We start from the raw sequence: 19,777 nt of genomic DNA, 5'->3' as shown, positions 1-19,777 counted from the left end.
TTTTCGTCGTACAGATAGAAGATCATAATGGCAATTGCACTTTCTAGAACTTAAACCTAGAGACAGAAATCTCGTAGAATTTCATGTAGTACGTAAAAACTCATTTATTTGACCCAATTAATCTATCATAAAACTGAAGGTCTTGCACTCTCTTGATTTTTTTAAAATATGGTACTCAGAGAAGGCCACAGTGGACAGCGGGATGTCAATTATCATTGCAACGTTTTCTGAAAAATGTGTTCACACCATCTTAGTTCAGGGGTAATGATTCATACACCTTAGTCAGCAGATAGTTGCACGGGGTGGCTTCCATGTGAATTTTGATGAAAGTTTCTTTGGAAAACTGTAAGGAACAGTAAATTTGCCATGAGAATAGACATTCACATGCACAATTTTTGTCTTTGATACCTGGTTATTAACTTCTATGTATAGCATGATATATAAATGAACATGAGTTCAGAAGTTGTTTCTCACTCGTTAGTACTGAAGTCGGCAGCTGTCATGTGCTGTAGTGGTGGTCTGTTATCAATTCTGTGGGTGATAGCTTGGGATGAGGATGGGGAGGGGAATGGGGAGACACTACATCAGTGACCACCTTCTTCAACCATCAGGATAATTCTCTGGTGTTTGCGTGGCAGCTTATACACCCTCCTTTAGGCCATTACAGAGTTTAATACATTCCTTGCTACATCATATTTTCCAAGATTTGATATAATGTCCAAAGTCTGCGACTAGTAGAGGCTATCTTTTGCAGCCAAACTGGTACTCATTTTCCTGGACAATAATGTAGCAATAAAATGGAGTGAGCAGGACTTTGAGGACATAGGGTCGCTTCACGTACCCGTGGGTTATCTTGGCAAGGGCGCTTTACCTTTCCTTCCAGCTTTTATTCCTGCATTTGGGGGCTCCAGAAATGGCTCAGATAGTTGCACTGGGTTGCTTCCATGTGAATTTTGATGAAAGTTTCTTTGGAAGAAATGTAAGAAACAGTAAATTTGGCAAGAGAGCACGCACCCATATGCACGATTTTTGTCTTTTTTTTTATATCACTATGTTGGCCCTTTTTTCACTTTATTTGTGCTGCCATATTGGAAAATGAAAGCATAAACTATCACCCCTTTATCCATTAAAATATCTCTCTTCACAAAGATACCAATTAAAATTTAAAAATAGGCTGCATATTTCATAGTCTGTACTGAAATTTCAAATATTAAAAATTTGATGCAATGTATGATTGGTAGATTACAGATACATTACGATTTGTAACCAACTAAAATGAACTTCAGTGTCATCAACACTGTCACCGGTTAGCCTAGTAAATCTAAAGACTATAGATTCAACACTAATGCTGTGTATTTTAAATTACTTTTAAAGGTAACTTACTTCCCATTTCTAATATTAACTCGGAGGCTCTCCCTTGACCCAGACTCCTGCCCCCATAGTATTTTTTGCCAGATATAATTGCTATACAGATATCTGTACCAAGTTCCAGAGAAAGACTGGCCCTTCTACATCTACATAGATATCCCACAAGCCACCATACAGTGCATTGCGGAGACTAACCTGTACCACTACTTGTAATTTCCTTTCTTGTTCCACTCACAAACAGAGCAAAGTGAAAATGTCTGTATGCCACTGTATGAGCCCTAATTTCTTGTATCTTATGTTTGTGTTCCTTATGCGCCATGTATGTTGGTGGCAGTAGAATCGTTCGGCAGTCACCTTCAGATGCCAGTTCTCTAACTTTTCTCAATAGTGTTTCTCGGAAAGAACATTCTCTTCCCTCCAGGGATCCCCATTTGAGTTCCAAAAGCATCTATGTAACACATGTTGTTTGAACCTACTGGTAACAAATACAGCAGCCCACCTCTGAATTCCTTCGATGTCTTCTTTCAGTCCGACCTGTTACGGGTCCCAAACACTCAAGCAGTACTCAAGAATAAGATGCACCAGTGTCCTGTATACGTTCTCCTTTACAGGTGTACCACTCTTTGCTGAATTTCTGCCAATAAACTGAAGTAAACCATTCGTCTGGCCTACCACAGTTCTCACATGGTCATTCCACTTCATACTGCTGTGAAACGTTATGCCCAGATATTTAAATGACTTGCCTGTGTGAAGCAGGACACTAACAGTACTGTAACCAAACATTGTTTGATCTTCCTACTCCTCTGCAATAACTTATATTTTTCCACATTTAGGGTTAGCTGCCATTCATCACACCAACTGGAAATTTTGTCGAAATTGTCTTGTATTTTACTACAGTCACTCAATTTCGACACCTTACCATACACCACGGCATCATCCACAAACAATCACAGATTGGTACCCACCCTGTCAGCAAAATCATTTATGGGGAATAAAAAATAAAGTAGATGCCATTTTCATTAAACAAGGGTATAAATGCAAAACTGTAGAGAAGTAAGCAAATTTTGTGTTGATCAGCACTTTGAGGTTGTGCATGTGAACTTCAGCTAGATAATGTAGTATTGATATTAGCAACCGTGTGCAGGTCCCCATTAGGAGACTGGTAGCTGTTTGACTCCCTATTATGCTGTCTGTCAGACAAAAAGAAGACGTTATTAATCTGTGGTGATTTCAGTGTAAACTTTCTAAGTAATTCTGATAGGAAAAGTGAACTAGAAGTGTTATTAACAACATATAACTTAGAATCAGTGATCAATTTCCCTACACGTATAGCTCAGGACAGTAGCACGCTAATAGATAATGTATTTGTACAGAAAGATGATGTAAAACAAACGTGCTTTACCTGTGGTAAATGGATTGTCAGACCATGATGCACAACTGATTAACTTACAAAACCTAACAGGGTGTACAGTTCAGAAACCCTTAAGTAAAAGTGTGAGGTCGCTCAACCCGGTATATATACAGCACTTCAGAGAAAGCTTAAGAAATGTTAATTGGGGAGATGTATATAATGAGCCAAATGCTAATGATAAGTGCAACATATTTCTTGATTAATTTATATCCCTCTTTGACATTGTTTCCCAAAGAAAATTACTAAGTGTAACACCATGCACTTTTTAAAGAAACCTTGGATTACTACAGGTATTAAAGTGTCTTTAGAAAGAAAAAGAAAACTATGAGTCAGCAAGAACTAGTAAAGATCCAGAAGTAGTTTTACACTATAAAAATTATTGTAACATACTGAGAAAAGTTGTAAGGAAATCAAGAATATGTATATTAGAGAAGAAAATACAACTCTGGCAATAAAATCAAATCAATATGGAATGTTGTTAGAAGGGAGACAGCAAAAGTAACCACTGGGGCAGGTAGTATTACTGTTAAAGAGAATGAGGCCATCCTAACCAACAGTACTCAAGTAGCTAATGTATTCAACAACTATTGCTTAAGTGTAGGAAAAAAATTGGTGAGAACAGCTTAAAGGAAAAAGCTAGGCAGTACATGGAAGAGCCTGTTTTGAAAAAATTTAGTCAGATTAAGTTTCACCTAACAACCTCTTGTGAAATAAGTAAAATTATTAAATCTCTGAAAAATAAATGTTCTGTTGGAGTGGATGACATCTCTAATAAGATATTAAAACAATGTGGAGCAATTACAGCTGATGTTTTGAGTCACATATGTAATGCATCACTAACTCAAGGTATTTTCCCAGACAGGTTTAAATATGCCATTGTCAGGCCTCTCTGCAAAAAGGGGGACACCACAAGATGTCAATAATTATTGGCCAGTATCCTTGCTTACAGCATTGTCAAAAATATCCGAGAAAGTAATGTACTAAAGAGCGGTTAGCCATCTCAACAGTAATGGGATACTTAGTAAATCACAGTTCGGATTTCAAAAATGCTGTTCCACTGAGACAGCAATATACAATTTCACTGTCCACATAATAGAGTCTTTAAATAGTAAAATGTCCCCAATAGGAATTTTCTGTGACTAGTCCAAAGCATTTGATTGTGTGAACCATGACATTATGTTACAGAAATTACAATTCTTTGGTATAAATGGAATAGCATATGAGTGGTTTAAGTCATACCTACAGAACAGGAAGCGTAGTTTCCTTATATGGGTCAAGTGATTTAAATATGTTTGCCACTTCATCCAACTGGGGTGAAATTACTTTAAGTGTTCCACAGGGTTCAATCATGGGTCCCCTTCTGTTCTTGATATATGTGAACGACCTCCCTTCCTATCTGAAACAGGAAGCTGAACTGACACTGTTTTTGCTGATGATACAAGCATCATTATTAATCCAGTAAAAAAAAGTCAAATTGAAAGTGATGCAAATAAGGTCTTTGGAAAAGCCATTAATTGGTTTTCTGCAAATGGGCTTGCTCTAAACTTTGAAAAAACACAGTACATCCAGTTTTCTGCTGGAAAAAGTACAATTCCTTTTATAAATACAACACATCAACAGAAGTCAGTAGACAGGGTAGAGCATACTAAGTTTTTGGGTGTACATACAGATGAGAATCTTAATTGAAAAATTCATATTTTGGATCTCCTAAAGCGACTAGGTTCAGTAACTTTTGCAATCAGAATAATTGCCAATTTTGAGGATATAGAAATTAGTAAGCTAACATACTTTGCGTACTTTCACTCTCTGATGTCATACGGAATAATATTTTGGGGTAACTCAAGATTCAGACAAAAAGTATTCACTGCTCAAAAGAAAATGTTTAGAATAATGTGTGGGGTTCATAGTCGCACATCTTGTAGGCATCTTTTTAAAAGATTGGGAATTCTTACAACAGCCTCACAATACATGTACTCACTAGTGAAATTTGTTCTCAATGACATAGACTAGTTTAAAAACAACAGTGACATTCATGATTATAATACCAGAAAAAAGAAAGACTTACACTATCCTTTGCTCAACCCATCTTTGGCACAGAAAGGGGTAAAATAGGCTGCTGTAAAAATTTTTGACAAATTACCAGATGAAATAAGGCATCTAACAGACAGCAGTAATAGCTTCAAAAATAAATTGAAATCGTATCTCCTTGAAAAAGGTGGGAATTTAAGGAGATGGGACCTGGATAAACTGAAAGAACCAGAGGTTGTACAGAGTTTCAGGGAGAGCATTAGGGAACAATTGACAGGAATGGGGGGAAGAAATACAGTAGAAGAAGAATGGGTAGCTTTGAGGGATGAAGTAGTGAAGGCAGCAGAGGATCAAGTAGGTAAAAAGACGAGGGCTAGTAGAAATCCTTGGGTAACAGAAGAAATATTGAATTTAATTGATGAAAGGAGAAAATATAAAAATGCAGTAAGTGAAGCAGGCAAAAAGGAATACAAACGTCTCAAAAATGAGATCGACAGGAAGTGCAAAATGGCTAAGCAGCGATGGCTAGAGGACAAATGTAAGGATGTAGAGGCTTATCTCACTAGGGGTAAGATAGATACTGCCTACAGGAAAATTAAAGAGACCTTTGGAGATAAGAGAACCACTTGTATGAACATCAAGAGCTCAGATGGAAACCCCGTTCTAAGCAAAGAAGGGAAAGCAGAAAGGTGGAAGGAGTATATAGAGGGTCTACACAAGGGCGATGAACTTGAGGACAATATTATGGAAATGGAAGAGGATGTAGATGAAGACGAAATGGGAGATACGATACTGCGTGAAGAGTTTGACAGAGCACTGAAAGACCTGAGTCAAAACAAGGCCCCCGGAGTAGACAACATTCCATTGGAACTACTGACGGCCTTGGGAGAGCCAGTCCTGACAAAACTCTACCATCTGGTGAGCAAGATGTATGAAACAGGCGAAATACCCTCAGACTTCAAGAAGAATATAATAATTTCAATCCCAAAGAAAGCAGGTGTTGACAGATGTGAAAATTACCGAACAATCAGTTTAATAAGCCACAGCTGCAAAATACTAACACGAATTCTTTACAGACGAATGGAAAAACTGGCAGAAGCCCACCTCGGGGAAGATCAGTTTGGATTCCGTAGAAATGTTGGAACACGTGAGGCAATACTGACCTTACGACTTATCTTAGAAGAAAGATTAAGGAAAGGCAAACCTATGTTTCTAGCATTTGTAGACTTAGAGAAAGCTTTTGACAATGTTGACTGGAATACTCTCTTTCAAATTCTAAAGGTGGCAGGGGTAAAATACAGGGAGCGAAAGGCTATTTACAATTTGTACAGAAACCAGATGGCAGTTATAAGAGTCGAGGGACATGAAAGGGAAGCAGTGGTTAAGAAGGGAGTAAGACAGGGTTGTAGCCTCTCCCCGATGTTATTCAATCTGTATATTGAGCAAGCAGTAAAGGAAACAAAAGAAAAATTCGGAGTAGGTATTAAAATCCATGGAAAAGAAATAAAAACGTTGAGGTTCGCCGATGACATTGTAATTCTGTCAGAGGCAGCAAAGGACTTGGAAGAGCAGTTGAATGGAATGGATGGTGTCTTGAAGGGAGGATATAAGGTGAACATCAACAAAAGCAAAACGAGGATAATGGAATGTAGTCGAATTAAGTCGGGTGATGTTGAGGGTATTAGTTTAGGAAATGAGACACTTAAAGTAGTAAAGGAGTTTTGCTATTTGGGGAGCAAAATAACTGATGATGGTCGAAGTAGAGAGGATATAAAATGTAGACTGGAAATGGCAAGGAAAGCGTTTTTGAAGAAGAGAAATTTGTTAACATCGAGTATAGATTTAAGTGTCAGGAAGTCATTTCTGAAAGTATTTGTATGGAGTGTAGCCATGTATGGAAGTGAAACATGGATGGTAAATAGTTTGGACAAGAAGAGAATAGAAGCTTTCGAAATGTGGTGCTACAGAAGAATGCTGAAGATTAGATGGGTAGATCACATAACTAATGAGGAAGTATTGAATGGGATTGGGGAGAAGAGAAGTTTGTGGCACAACTTGACCAGAAGAAGGGATCGGTTGGTAGGGCATGTTCTGAAGCATCAAGGGATCACCAATTTAGTATTGGAGCACAGAGTGGAGGGTAAAAATCGTAGGGGGAGACCAAGAGATGAATACACTAAGCAGATTCAGAAGGATGTAGGTTGCAGTAGGTACTGGGAGATGAAGAAGCTTGCACAGGATAGAGTAGCATGGAGAGCTGCATCAAACCAGTCTCAGGACTGAAGACCATAACAACAACATCTCCTTGACAACTCCTTCTATACCATAGATGAATTCTTGAATAGAAATAAATAAATCTATAAATGTAGTATATGCATTTTGTGCCATGGGGTAAATAATATAAATTTTAATCTTTAACTTTGTATTGTAATATAAATATATTAAAAATTTTTGTTTCATATGTGCATTTCTTGTGCACTTGATATGTTCCACATCATAACGGCTACCATACTGTGGGATTGATCAATGGAACAGGCGATCAACTAACTAACTGTATGTAGAGAACAACAGCTGTCCTATCACACTTCCCTGGGGCTTTCCTGACGATACCCTTGTCTCTGATGAACACTCACCATCGAGGACAACATCCTGGGCTCTATTATGTAAGAAGTCTTCAAGCCACTGGTATATTTGTGATTTTATTCCATATGCTCGTACCTCGATTAACAGCCTGCAATGGCGCTCTGAGTCAAATGCTTTCCGGAAATCTAGAAATGTGGAATCTGCCTGTTGCCCTTGATCCACACTTCTTAGTACCTTGTGCGACAAAAGGGTAAGCTGAGTTTTCACATTAGCAATTCTTTCTAAAACCATGCTAATTCATGCACATGAGCTTCTCAGTCTCAAGAAAGTTTATTATATTCTGAGAATATGTTCAAAGATTCTGCAGTAAACAGGAGTTAGGGATATTGGTCTAAAATTTTGTGGGTCCGTTCTTCTACCTTTCTTATATACTGGAGTCACCTGTGCTTTTTTCCAGTCACTTGGGACTTTGTGCTGGGCAAGAGATTTGCAATAAATGCAAGCTATGCTAAAATCAAACTGGGATTTCATGCAGACCTGGTGATTCATTTGCTTTCAAAATTTTTAATTGTTCCTCTACACCACGTATGCTTATTACTATGTTGTCCGTAAGGCAGTCTGTCCAATGGTCACTGTTTGTACAATTCTCCTGTGTTAACAATTTCTTGAACATGAAATTTAAAACCCAGCTTTCGTTTTGCTATCTTCAACTGCCACACCAGAGTGGTCAACAAGGGACTGAATAGAAGCCTTAGACCCGCTTAGTGATTTTACATACTACCAGAATTTTCTCGGGTTCTCTGCCAGATCTTTTACTAAGGTTTGATAGTGGTAGTTGTATGCTTCGTGCAAAGATTTTTTCACAGACACACGAATCTCTACCAACCTTCACTTGTCAGTTGTGCATTCTGTTTTGAACTGAGAGTGCAACAGCCCCTGCTTCCTCAGCATCTCCCGAATTTTGTTATGTAACCATGGTGGGCCTTTTCCATTCTGTATCCACTTACTAGACATATAATCCTACAGACCACGATTTACAGTCTGCTTAAATTTGCCCATAATTCCTCTATATCGACCTTACTGCAACGAAGTGTTGCCAATTCACTGCCTAAGTGAGATGTTAATAACTGTGCATCTGCTGTATCAGAAACTCTCTCCTATACTTCTTGACTGATTTATTAACTCTCATAATCATAGTTGCTGTAATATCATGATTGCTAATCCCCATTTCCAAACTGACATTGTCTATAAGGTCTGGTCTGTTTGTAGCTACAGGGTGTAAGATATTTCCATTGCATGTGGAATACTGAGCTAGCTGCTCAAGACAATTTTCAGAAAACATGTCCAAAAATATTTCGCATGACTGTATGTATCCTCTGCAGTGAATCCATAGACGTCCCAGTCTATACTCAGCAGGTTAAAGTTGCCTGCAACTAGTATTGCATGATCTGGGTATTTACATGCTATTGACCTTAGAATTTCTTTGAATGACTATAGAACTGCCAGAGCAGAATTGGTTGGCTGGTAAAAACATCCAAAATTAAATTTGGTTTTACGTACATGTGATATGCACGACCAGATGACTTCACTGTCACACTCAACTTCGACCTCAGTAGAGACGATAATTTTGTCAACTGTGATGAACACTCCCCTTCCTGTGGACTCTTAATCTGTCTATCCAATATACACACTAAATACCTGAAAGCTTTCCACTTTGTGTTTCAGCCAGCTCTTGTTCCTAAGAATAATTTCAACATGAGAACTTTCCTGGAGGGCAGTAAATTTGGGAACTTTATTGCGAATACTTCAATGGTTTAGTGATAGTCGAAGCGACAGTCGAAGTGACTTTGTTCTGACCACCGTTTGACTTCCCTTGCTACATATCGACTGGTGAGTGTTTGTCAGAGTACCTTAATCTACTGCCTAGCCTAAAAAACCCTCATGGGCACTCCACAAGTACTCTGCTACCCAAGTAGATGCTTCATTTTTGTAGTGCACCCCTGATCTATCAAGGCGAGTCCTACAAATCTCCACATGATAATGCCGGTCAAGGCGAGTCCTACAAATCTCCACATGATAATGCCGGCCTAGAAATCGATAACACCGGTCTAGAAATCTGCAGCCAAGACCATCACAGAGTTGATGAAGACTTTGGTTCAGGCCCTCCACTCATCTCCAAACCAAAGGACCGTGGTCAACTGTGGGAACGATACTACAAATTGCAAACTCTGCTTGCATCCTGCATGCGAGGCCAGCAGTCTTCACCACCTCTGCCAGCCACCTGTGAGAACTGAGGATCACCTCAGATCCCATACAGTAGGCATAGTTGGTGTTAACGTGAGCAGATGACTGTACCCTGCATGCTCAATAGCCACAGGAAAAGCTGTCTCAACATCTCAGATGAGGCCGCCAAGCAGACATACCGAATGCACATTGGCTTTCTTACCAGACCTGAACACTATCTGCTTAAGGGGCTCCTTAACGCATCTAACATTGGAACTTCCAATGACTCGTAACTCCCTTGCCCCATGTGCCTGCTTGGGCCCTGCAGAAGGAGTGGCTGCCTGTCCACTCACTGTGTGTATGGGTGAGTTAGTAATGAAGTTGGCCCAGTACCGATCCCTGTTACAATCCACATGGTATGTTCTTCCATGATGAGGTTATTTTCATGCAGAAGATCTGTTACTGACCCCTCTGCTTTCCGTTATGGAGGGTGGTCCAGGTATGTCAAAGGCCATAGTATGCATAGTCTGAGGTTCACATTCATGCATTGATTCAAGGTTCTCTTGATCTTATAATGGAAGAGGCATTTTAGTCATGTGGGAGTTGTTGAGTTAAACATTATCCAAGACAAGCCACAGTTAGACACTGAATTGATTATTAAATATCATTACACTTTATAAAATAATTTGTTATTAGATTTAACTAAGGAAGTTAGCAGGAAAATTGGAATTGGTACTTTGGAAAAATGTGCTGCCTCCTCAGATATATATTAAATAGCTTCAATTGATGTCTTCCTACTAGCTTAAGGGGACCATAGCCTGGTTCAGGTTGAAAAAAATCGATTATTGGTTTTAATCACATTTCGATAGATTAAGGTTTTATTTAAGTACTCTGAAAAGGATTTTGCTGAAATTTTTTTTTTTTTCCGAGCTTTTAAAGAACATTTTCCTACCATGTGTGTTTATGTGCCACTCCCACTTTTCTGTCGCCCACTTTTCTGCGTATGTTTTAGATCTTTATATCCCCTACATTGCATGTTAGGATTCCCCCCCGAGTGTGTTGGCTATCCTTGGGATGCAACAGTCGGTATTCTTTTGTTTCTGCTGTTTGTAAACAACATGCTTTCAAACATGTGGTTAGTTTTGTTCAAGTGTGATTGCGAGTAGTTGTTATACTTACGTTTGCAGTACTTGTTTACGTGTGTTTTGTTGTGTTTATTGAAGGTGATGAAATGTAAAGGCATTTTCAAGAAACGACGATTTAGAGGAAATTAGTTTAGAAATCTTTCTGTACAAGAGTTTATGTCACCTGGCAATGATGTTTCTAATTGTAATTCTTCAACAAGTGCATCATCAAAGAACCTCTCACCATTTCAAGAGAGTTACAAAGAATTTACTTTAAGTGACAAGGGGTGCAGTAACATTATTATAAATTTGAGAATATTATCAGATGTAATTTCTAAATTTGTACAATGTAGACAGTGTGGTGAGTCACAGAGAGTGAAACTTTGTGAGAGTGCCAGTGGGAGAAAAGGCCCAGCAATTGCTTTGGATTTAATTTGCACTAAATGCTCAGCTGTGATTTCATTTATGAGTTCTTCAAAACTAGATGCAATTGGCCCTTATGAAATCAATACTAGATTAGTTTATGCATTATGATCCGTTGGCAAGGGCATGACTGCAGGGAAAACATTATGTTCAGTGATGAAGTTACATCAACCACCAAATAAATTTGAAAAACTGACTGCAATATTAGAGAAAGCTGTATGTGACGTTGTAACATGACCGGGGGTACAAATGGGGGTGGGGGACCCTTAAACTGGTTATCGTTTCTGCTTTTCTTGACCGTGCACCCTATCCACACCACATACCTGATAATCCCGCAGCGCGTATTGTTCTGCTCCACACTGCTGTTGGCTTGCCTGAAATTATCTATCAGAATATGCAAGCGGGTTTAGGGGAACCACTCAACATTAAAACACAACACTGTCCTATGTCTGGTATGAACATCTATATTCTGAGACGATATAGAAACCATAGGTTGAACTGTTTAAATTCTAATTCATAAGTGTTTGTCCCAGTTAATAGATGATTACCAGTCCACAATGACACTCAGATGAGCGTACACGTAACCGACACGACACAGAGATTGTTGATGATGCGGAAGCCGAATGATCACACGAAAATTCTTACGCCCATCACACATACACAGATATCTGGTACCAGTCCTCCTTGACACTAGTAATAAATTTTAACACTGTTCACAAAGTTAAATTTACAGTTCACAGTTCTCAGTTGTACGAGCGTGCACGTAACTGTCGCGGCGCGGTTGATTGTTGATGGTGCGGAACGCGATGATCGAATGCACATTCACGCACTCGCTACAAGACACTGGCACTTAAATACTCTCTTTTGTGGTAAATAGTCTTACTGATTCACATTAGTTCATTCTTGGAGACCGAACATGGCACAGATGATTGATTCAGTACAGTACGACACGCAACGAGAGGATACACAAATGCGTTATCAGCAGCACTGCTCATTTTTAAATTACTTATTGATGCATTTTCCTCTGAATCATTTGCTTATTTTATCACTTTACTGTAATAGCACTTGTAGCAACACTTCAACTTCCATACTAACAATGCCTCTCACATGGACTCGCATTCGGGAGGACGACGGTTCAATCCCATGTACGGCCATCCTAATTTAGGTTTTCCGTGATTTCCCTAAATCGCTCCAGGCAAATGCTGGGATGGTTCCTTTGAAAGGGCACGGCCGACTTCCTTCCCTAATCCGAACTGACCGATGACCACGCTGTCTAGTCTCCTTCCCCAAACAACCCCCAACCCCCTCTCACATGCAGAGCTACACACAACACAACATAGTAGTTCCATGTCCCGTGCTTGACTCTCTACAGACACGGCTGCCTGCAAAGATACTTCACAACTAAGCCAGCAATATGACAATACGCTTACATTCCTGCACGAAAAAATTTTCGAATTGTCGAAGAGAATATGGTAATATAGATAATTGCCTAGTGCAGGCATTTAAAGAGATGGTGTAAGGGGAGGGGGTATACTGCGCCATCCCATGGGCATAGACCCATTGCCACATTGTGGACCAGACGTGAGTTACAATCACTCCTGGAAACATGAAGAACAATTGTTAAATACGCAAAGTTTTACATAGTAAAAGGACCCTACCTACAGTGCAACCTGTAGAGCAAAACTCACTTACAGTACAGTGGATATACAAATAGTTAATACACTTAGACACAAGAATATTGAGTCCCTGAAATAGAAAGTTCTACAAATACAAATACAATAGGTTAGATATGATAGGCGGGTAAAAACACACGCGTTAACTGCTACTCCAAGTAGGTGACACTATTAGGCAAAAACTAAAGAACCTCCAATCAGCACTATGCCATCAAAAATCCAGAAAAAAGAAAAAAAAACTACTTCACTACTCACAACACTGCATCACAAGAGAGCATTCTTTGCATTGAAAGCAGTGGGGAGTGACTGTAGCATTGATGCTGTGCTGGCTGGCGGATGTGAAGTATTGTTGTCAGCTCGCCACTCTTGCCTCGTGGTAATCCATCCATTGGTGTACACGAAACAGGTTAATGGCGCTCTCAGTGTTGTCCTAGCAATGCCTATTCAACTTAGCCTTAGTCTGTTACTACTACAGTAGACATTACAATGTTCTATATGACATAATAAACACACAGGCTATTAAGAAGAAAAATATATGGATGTCCAATAAGTTAAATTTAGTTACTAAGTGAATGGTACAAAAAATAATAGCAATCATTAAGCAGGAGTAGTAAGAAACTTTTAAATGAAAAACTTTTGGATAGCACAACCTATATACGCTAGACACTAGTAATCTCTCAGACTATATCAACGTGTGGTCAAGAAGAAATGTAATACAATATAATCTAGGTTAAACAGATAGAAAGTGAAAAGAAAGAAAAAATTGCATATGACAGTAACAATCCTAGTTAAATCTCACTCGATTAGTGTGTCCCCATGAAACCTCATAATAATCAGAAATTAATGTCTGTACTTAAGGACAATAGCAGTTGACATATATACAGATTCAGACACGTCACAATATATCAATCAGTCATTAATCTTGCTCACTATAGTATAGTTTTCCACATGGTGTTTGCCTTCGTAGCATGAGGTATGCTGTTGATTGCACCCTCAAAATAGGTTGTATACTCTTTCCACTTGCTATGTTTCCAGTTTTGCACCTGATCATCTGATGCATTGTGCCTTGAATTCTGATATCCGTAGCCGCCACCATTGCTTCTGTGACCACTATGGACACAGAAACCACCGTAATGTCTCCTGTCATTATAATTATTCCAATGTCGTCCACTATGTCTATTGTCATGGTTTGAATGGGTATCTGTATTGGGTTCATTGCTCCCTGATACTCTTCTATCATCTACTCTTCCTCCCGTACCTCATGACTCATATAACGTGTGTAATTGTCCTGAGACTAATTTCATTGCCTCTACATCATCTTTAGGGATAGCTAGCAACTTATCCTGAACCCCAGTTGGTAGCTTACTTATGGTCAGGGACACTATTGCTTCTGCCGTCACTGGTTCACCTAAATACAAGTTCCTCTCATAATTACCTTGCAAAAACTTCTTTAAGTTCTGGTCACGCCCTCTCTCAAACCTTCTACCTTGGTATAGACTGTTACGTACTTCATCTTGCTTCTGTCTCGACCAATATTGTTGCAAAAATTCCTTTTCAGATTCAGCAAAGGTTGTACCCTTATGTCCTATTCTCATACCACAGGTACCAGCTGCTTGCTGCAACGAAGCATACCTTTCTTTGCTCATCCCATAATTCAGGTAACACACCCTTAAATTGATCTAAGAAATCTCTGGGATGCCATCTCCCATTTGGTTCGAAGTTCTTAAAATTCCATATTCTAAGAAAGGCCTCATCATTTTCTATACCAGTTACGCTACCTCCGGCAATGCTTCCATCAGTTAAAAGTGATTTCACTTTGCTTTTCACCTGTTGGCCGATCTGTTTCTTAGTCTTGCCTACCTCATTGTACACTACTTCTACTCGCTGTGCATAAGCTTCCTGGTTTGGCACACCAGCTGATATCCTGTGTTTACAGTGATTCACTTCCACATCCAATTGTTCGAAATGCTCGTCGAAAACAACCCATTCTGTAATTTCTTCCTTCACCTCTTTGACATCCAATGGTAACTTCATTTATCATTTGATGACTTGATTCAGCCCGCTTCTTTAGAGCCTCATTAGTTTCGTCGTTCTTTTCATTGAGTCCTCCGTTTATCTGCTCTACTAATTGCTTAATATCTTCCATTAATTGTTTAAAATCATGCACTATCGATCACTTAATATCTTCCCTTAATTGTTTGATTTCATGCCTTTGGTGCCTAATTTCTTCTTTTATTTGTTTGTTATTATACAATAATGTTTTGAACATGTCAGCGATGATTTCTGATATACTACTATCCCCTGTACCGGAATCCTTTGACATTTCACTACTACTTGCTTCTGGTTCCGACTCCACCTGATTACTTTCACCTAAAGAATCTCCTTTCACCTCCCTGTCTACTGCAGTTGCACAAACCTCATTACTTGTCATATTGAACCACAGTAAAGTCACCCAAGCAAGAAATAAACAAATCACAATAACACCCGTAGCATAGAATGGATGGCATAACTACAACCAAACTACAACGCCGTATTCATTCAACGCTGTAATTCATGCTCAGAAGCACACATAACATTCAAGATCAAGTAATCAGAAAAAACAATGAAATATAGGCTAACATAAATATAGTTCTGCAATTGTATTAACTGTTGTTAAAAATTAGAATACTAATTAAGCAGGGTCTGACAGTGACATTTACTTTACTGTACAATCGGCAAAGTAAATATTGTCTCGTGACATTAATTTAATAATACAAAAGAATTTCAACTGTCACTGTTTGTAATTATGTAATAATAGAGTGCAATCTGAACTGCCAGTTAATTACTCTAGTTGCTTCAATTGCATGAGGTAACGTTGTGATGCGCGACTTAATTTGTGTTGTCTGCTGGCTCTGTAGCCGCAGCTGTTGCGTAGCGCCGACTCAGTTGACGCCGTCCAGCTCTCAGCACTGCACCCTCTCTGCAAAGGTATGGTAATATTTGGTGTGTTGCTCCTAGGCGCCACTCACGTCGAATACGGTGATGGCTGTTTTCACTTTCGCCCATAGGTGCCACAAGTGTCGTTTTCCATAATGGCTGCCAAATAACTGTTCCCTTTCACAAATAGGTGCCACTAGCGTCGTCAAAAGTGCACCACCGGGGAGTATGATTACTTCATAGCACTAGTTCATTGCACTATCACAGATCAGACGAGTCTATACACCGTCTCATAAGTTCTTTGACGTACACATCCCACAGCTAGCTTGACATCACTCAACAATCCAAATTAACTGTTTTACAGAAATAGTTCACTATTCAAATTAATTATACGGCAATTCTTATCCGAAAATTCCAAGTCCTGAATACACGTCACCATGTAACACGCCCGGGGATTCAAATGGGGGTGGGGGACCCTTACACTGGTTATCGTTTCTGCTTTTCTTGACCGTGCACTCTATCCACACCACGTACCTGATAATCCCGCGGCGGTTGTATTGTTCTGCTCCACACTGCTGTTAACTTCCTGAAATTATCTATCAAAATATTCAAGTGGGTTTAGGGGAGCCACCTAACGTTAAAACACAACACTGTCCTATGTCTGGTATGAACATCTATATTCCGAGACGATATAGAAACCATAGGTTGAACTGTTCACATTCTAGTTCATAAGTGTTTGATCCAGTTAATGGATGATTACCAGTCTACAATGACACTCAGACGAGCATACGCGTAACCGACACGACGCGGGTGATTGTTGTTGATGCGGAAGCCGAATGATCGCACGAAAGTTCTTACGCCCATCACGCTTACACAGATATCTGGTACCAGTCCTCCTTGACACTAGTAATAAATTTTAACACTGTTCACAAAGTTAAATTTACAGTTCACAGTTCTCAGTTGTACGAGCGTGTGCATAACCGTCACAGTGCGGTTGATTGTTGGTGGTGCGGAACCGATGATCGAATGCATGTTCACACACTCGCTACAAGACACTGGCATGTAAATACTCCCTTTTGTGGTAAATAGTATTACTGATTCACATTAGTTCATCCTTGGAGACCGAACATGGCACGGATGATTGATTCTGTACAGTACGACACGCAACGAGAGGATACACAAATACGTTATCAGCAGCACTGCTCATTTTTAAATTACTTATTGACGCACTTTCTTCTGAATCATTTTCTAATTTTATCACTTTACTGTAATAGCACTTGTAGCAACACTTCAACTTCCATACTAACAATGCCTCTCACATGCAGAGCTACACACAAAACAACATAGTAGTTCCGTGTCCCGCGCTCGACTCTCTACAGACGCGGCTGCCTGCAAAGATACTCCACAACTAAGCCAGCGATATGACAATTCGCTTACAAGGTCAGTGAGGAAAGCATGAAACTGGCTGCTAGGGAAGCAGTGGAAGAAAATGATGGATGTTCGGATATTTCAGGTGCACTTGATGGAAGTTGGCAGAAAAGAGGACATACTTCTCTGAGTGGAGTAGTGACTGCCACGAGTGTAGACACCGGTAAAGTGTTAGATGTGGAGATAATGTCTAAATATTGGAAATGATGTAAAGTCAGGGAACATAAAGAACACAACTGTGTTGCTAATTTTAGAGGAACAAGTGATGGTATGGAAGTTCATGGAGTACAACAAATATTTCATTGCTCTGTAGAAACAAGAGGCATACGGTACACCAAATACTTGGGTGATGGTGACAGTAAGGCACACAACAATGTGGTGAACTCTTAAGCCATATGGAGATGCCATTATTAGCAAAATAGAATGTAGGCCATGTTCAAAAACGTTTGGGAACAAGGCTGAGAAAGCTAACTGTTGATATAAGGTGAAAAAAATTAGAAGATGGAAAATTGTTGACCGGACAGGGTCGGTTAACTAAAGCTGAAATAGAAAACTTGCAGGTATACCATGGGCAGGCAATTAGGAGAAATAAAGAAAATCCTTTACTAATGATAAGCCATGTCATGGATTGTGTCCGTCAGGAGAAAATTCGTGGTGCAAATACAATAGGGCTCAGGCAAATGGAGAATCTTATTCTCACCAGCATTCTCTTCCTGCTGCTGTTATTACAGCAGTTAAACCTATTTTCAGAGACTTGGCTCATCCGGACCTTCTAAGTAAATGTCTGCATGGGCAGACACAGAAACCAAATGAATGTTGCAACAGCATAATTTGGAACCGCCTTCCTAAAACTGTATTTGCAGGCATGCATACAATGAAACTAGGAGTTCGTGATGCTGTTATTACATTCAGTTGTGGTAATATTGGAAAGTGTTGGTTACTGAAAAATCTGGGAATTAATTCTGGTGAAAATATGATCACTGGGCTGAACATTGCGATAAAATGAGGATAGCCGATGCAGACAGGTCTGCATCTAATATGGCCAAGAAAGCAAGACAAACATCCAGAAAGGTGAAAAAGAAGCTGGAAGACCTGCTAGAGTTCAAAGTAGGGCCATCATATGCAGTAGGACAGTTTTAATTAACTGTAAGTAACAAATTTTTTTAATGCTATATATGTATGGTCATACATAAATGTTCTTTTGAAGGTGACTAAGCAGACAAATTTGGTCAGTAGTATTGAATAAAATGTTTTGTTTCAAATATATTGACAGCTTTAGAAGAATTTTAGAAATCTACCTTCCAGAAACACAGTGTTTTTCAATCACATGTTTCAACACTTGCCTGTTACATTCTCTTTGCTTGACATTATTTCTTAATTTTTGTTGTTTACATCTTAAATTTACAGAATGCCATTGTTTGGTAAATTACAGACTGGCAGCACACCATGTTTTATCATTGTAACTCCCCACTAGGCTTTATATTTACTATTGGAGTAGGATGTAAATTGCCAGTTATACAGTTTCTTGACTTCACAGATAACTGTGTTAATTTTTTTATACCATTTTGAAAAGTCATGAATAATGTATTGTCCTTAATTCTGGCATATAAAAACAACCTTTTTTAATTTTTGCAAGAAATCTTTATTCCTTCTTAATAGTCTTTTGCAGTGCTGTGTGGATATAAACCTGGTTGCAAATGATAGATAACAGAATTACAAAGTATGAATTTAAAAAATCTATGTAAAGTTGCCTCATGCAAAATATTAGGGTTCCTCAAATTGTAGAGTCTAGTTTTGAAATTAATGTTCTGCCAAGAACTACATTCTTATATTGCATTCCTTATCTGGATAGGATATGATAAAACAGTTGCCCTGAGTACAATAACTCCATATATCCTCTCTGAACATTATACTGTATGTGATCATGTGATGCCTCACTACACATGAAATTCCAAACAGAAATGCAATGAAAGGCATATGAGCAGAGCAAATGCTGAGCAAAGGCTTCATATGTCATCGTAGCTGAGCATTGCAGTAAAGCCTGTTCTCTGGCACTCCGTGGAAACTGCTCGAAAGATTCTACTTCTAACAGGTCATGGGAAAATATTGGGAAAGGTGGTTTAATAAGCATTGCTTGAAGGACTGATAAGTTTTACAGTCCTGTGGGTAAGTACACTGTCACTAAACATGGAAAAAGTGTATTTTCACATGGGGAAAAAGTGTATATTTAACCAGGAAATCTAGGAAAAATCTGGCTTTTTTTCTTTCTTGTCCACATGTACAAACTGGTTTGAGGTGCTCCTGGGGTGTCAAATACTGGGGAAAGTCACCCTCTTGATGAGTTTCAGTTATTGTGAGTAGTTGCTCAGAATCTGCAGTACTGTGCATCACACCATGGAGCTCCTCCCTAGTGAAGTTCATGGTTTTTGTCATCACAGAACTAAGAATGTAGAATGAAGAAGGGAGTAGAATCTATTGACAGAAATTTGTAGATGATGCATTCTTGTGAAATGACTAAGTTGTAATCCGAGTTACAAATTGAGTTTGAGGTGTAGTCTGGCCAGTAATCCAGATAGTGTACGGAGTAAATAGCCTGTTGT

At 39.1% G+C, this 19,777-nt stretch overlaps 1 protein-coding gene across 1 annotated transcript in view; it reads left to right on the top strand.

The window, feature by feature from the left end:
* LOC126092652 (dynein axonemal heavy chain 1-like) overlaps nt 1-19,777 on the top strand; it is an 894,951-nt gene that overhangs the window by 237,322 nt on the left and 637,852 nt on the right. The window lies entirely within an intron of this gene.

The sequence above is a fragment of the Schistocerca cancellata genome, chromosome 7 (genome assembly GCF_023864275.1).
Source record: "Schistocerca cancellata isolate TAMUIC-IGC-003103 chromosome 7, iqSchCanc2.1, whole genome shotgun sequence".
NCBI lineage: Eukaryota > Metazoa > Arthropoda > Insecta > Orthoptera > Acrididae > Schistocerca > Schistocerca cancellata.
Note: the sequence above shows the minus strand (reverse complement) of the source record. Positions and strands in the feature narration are given on the sequence as shown.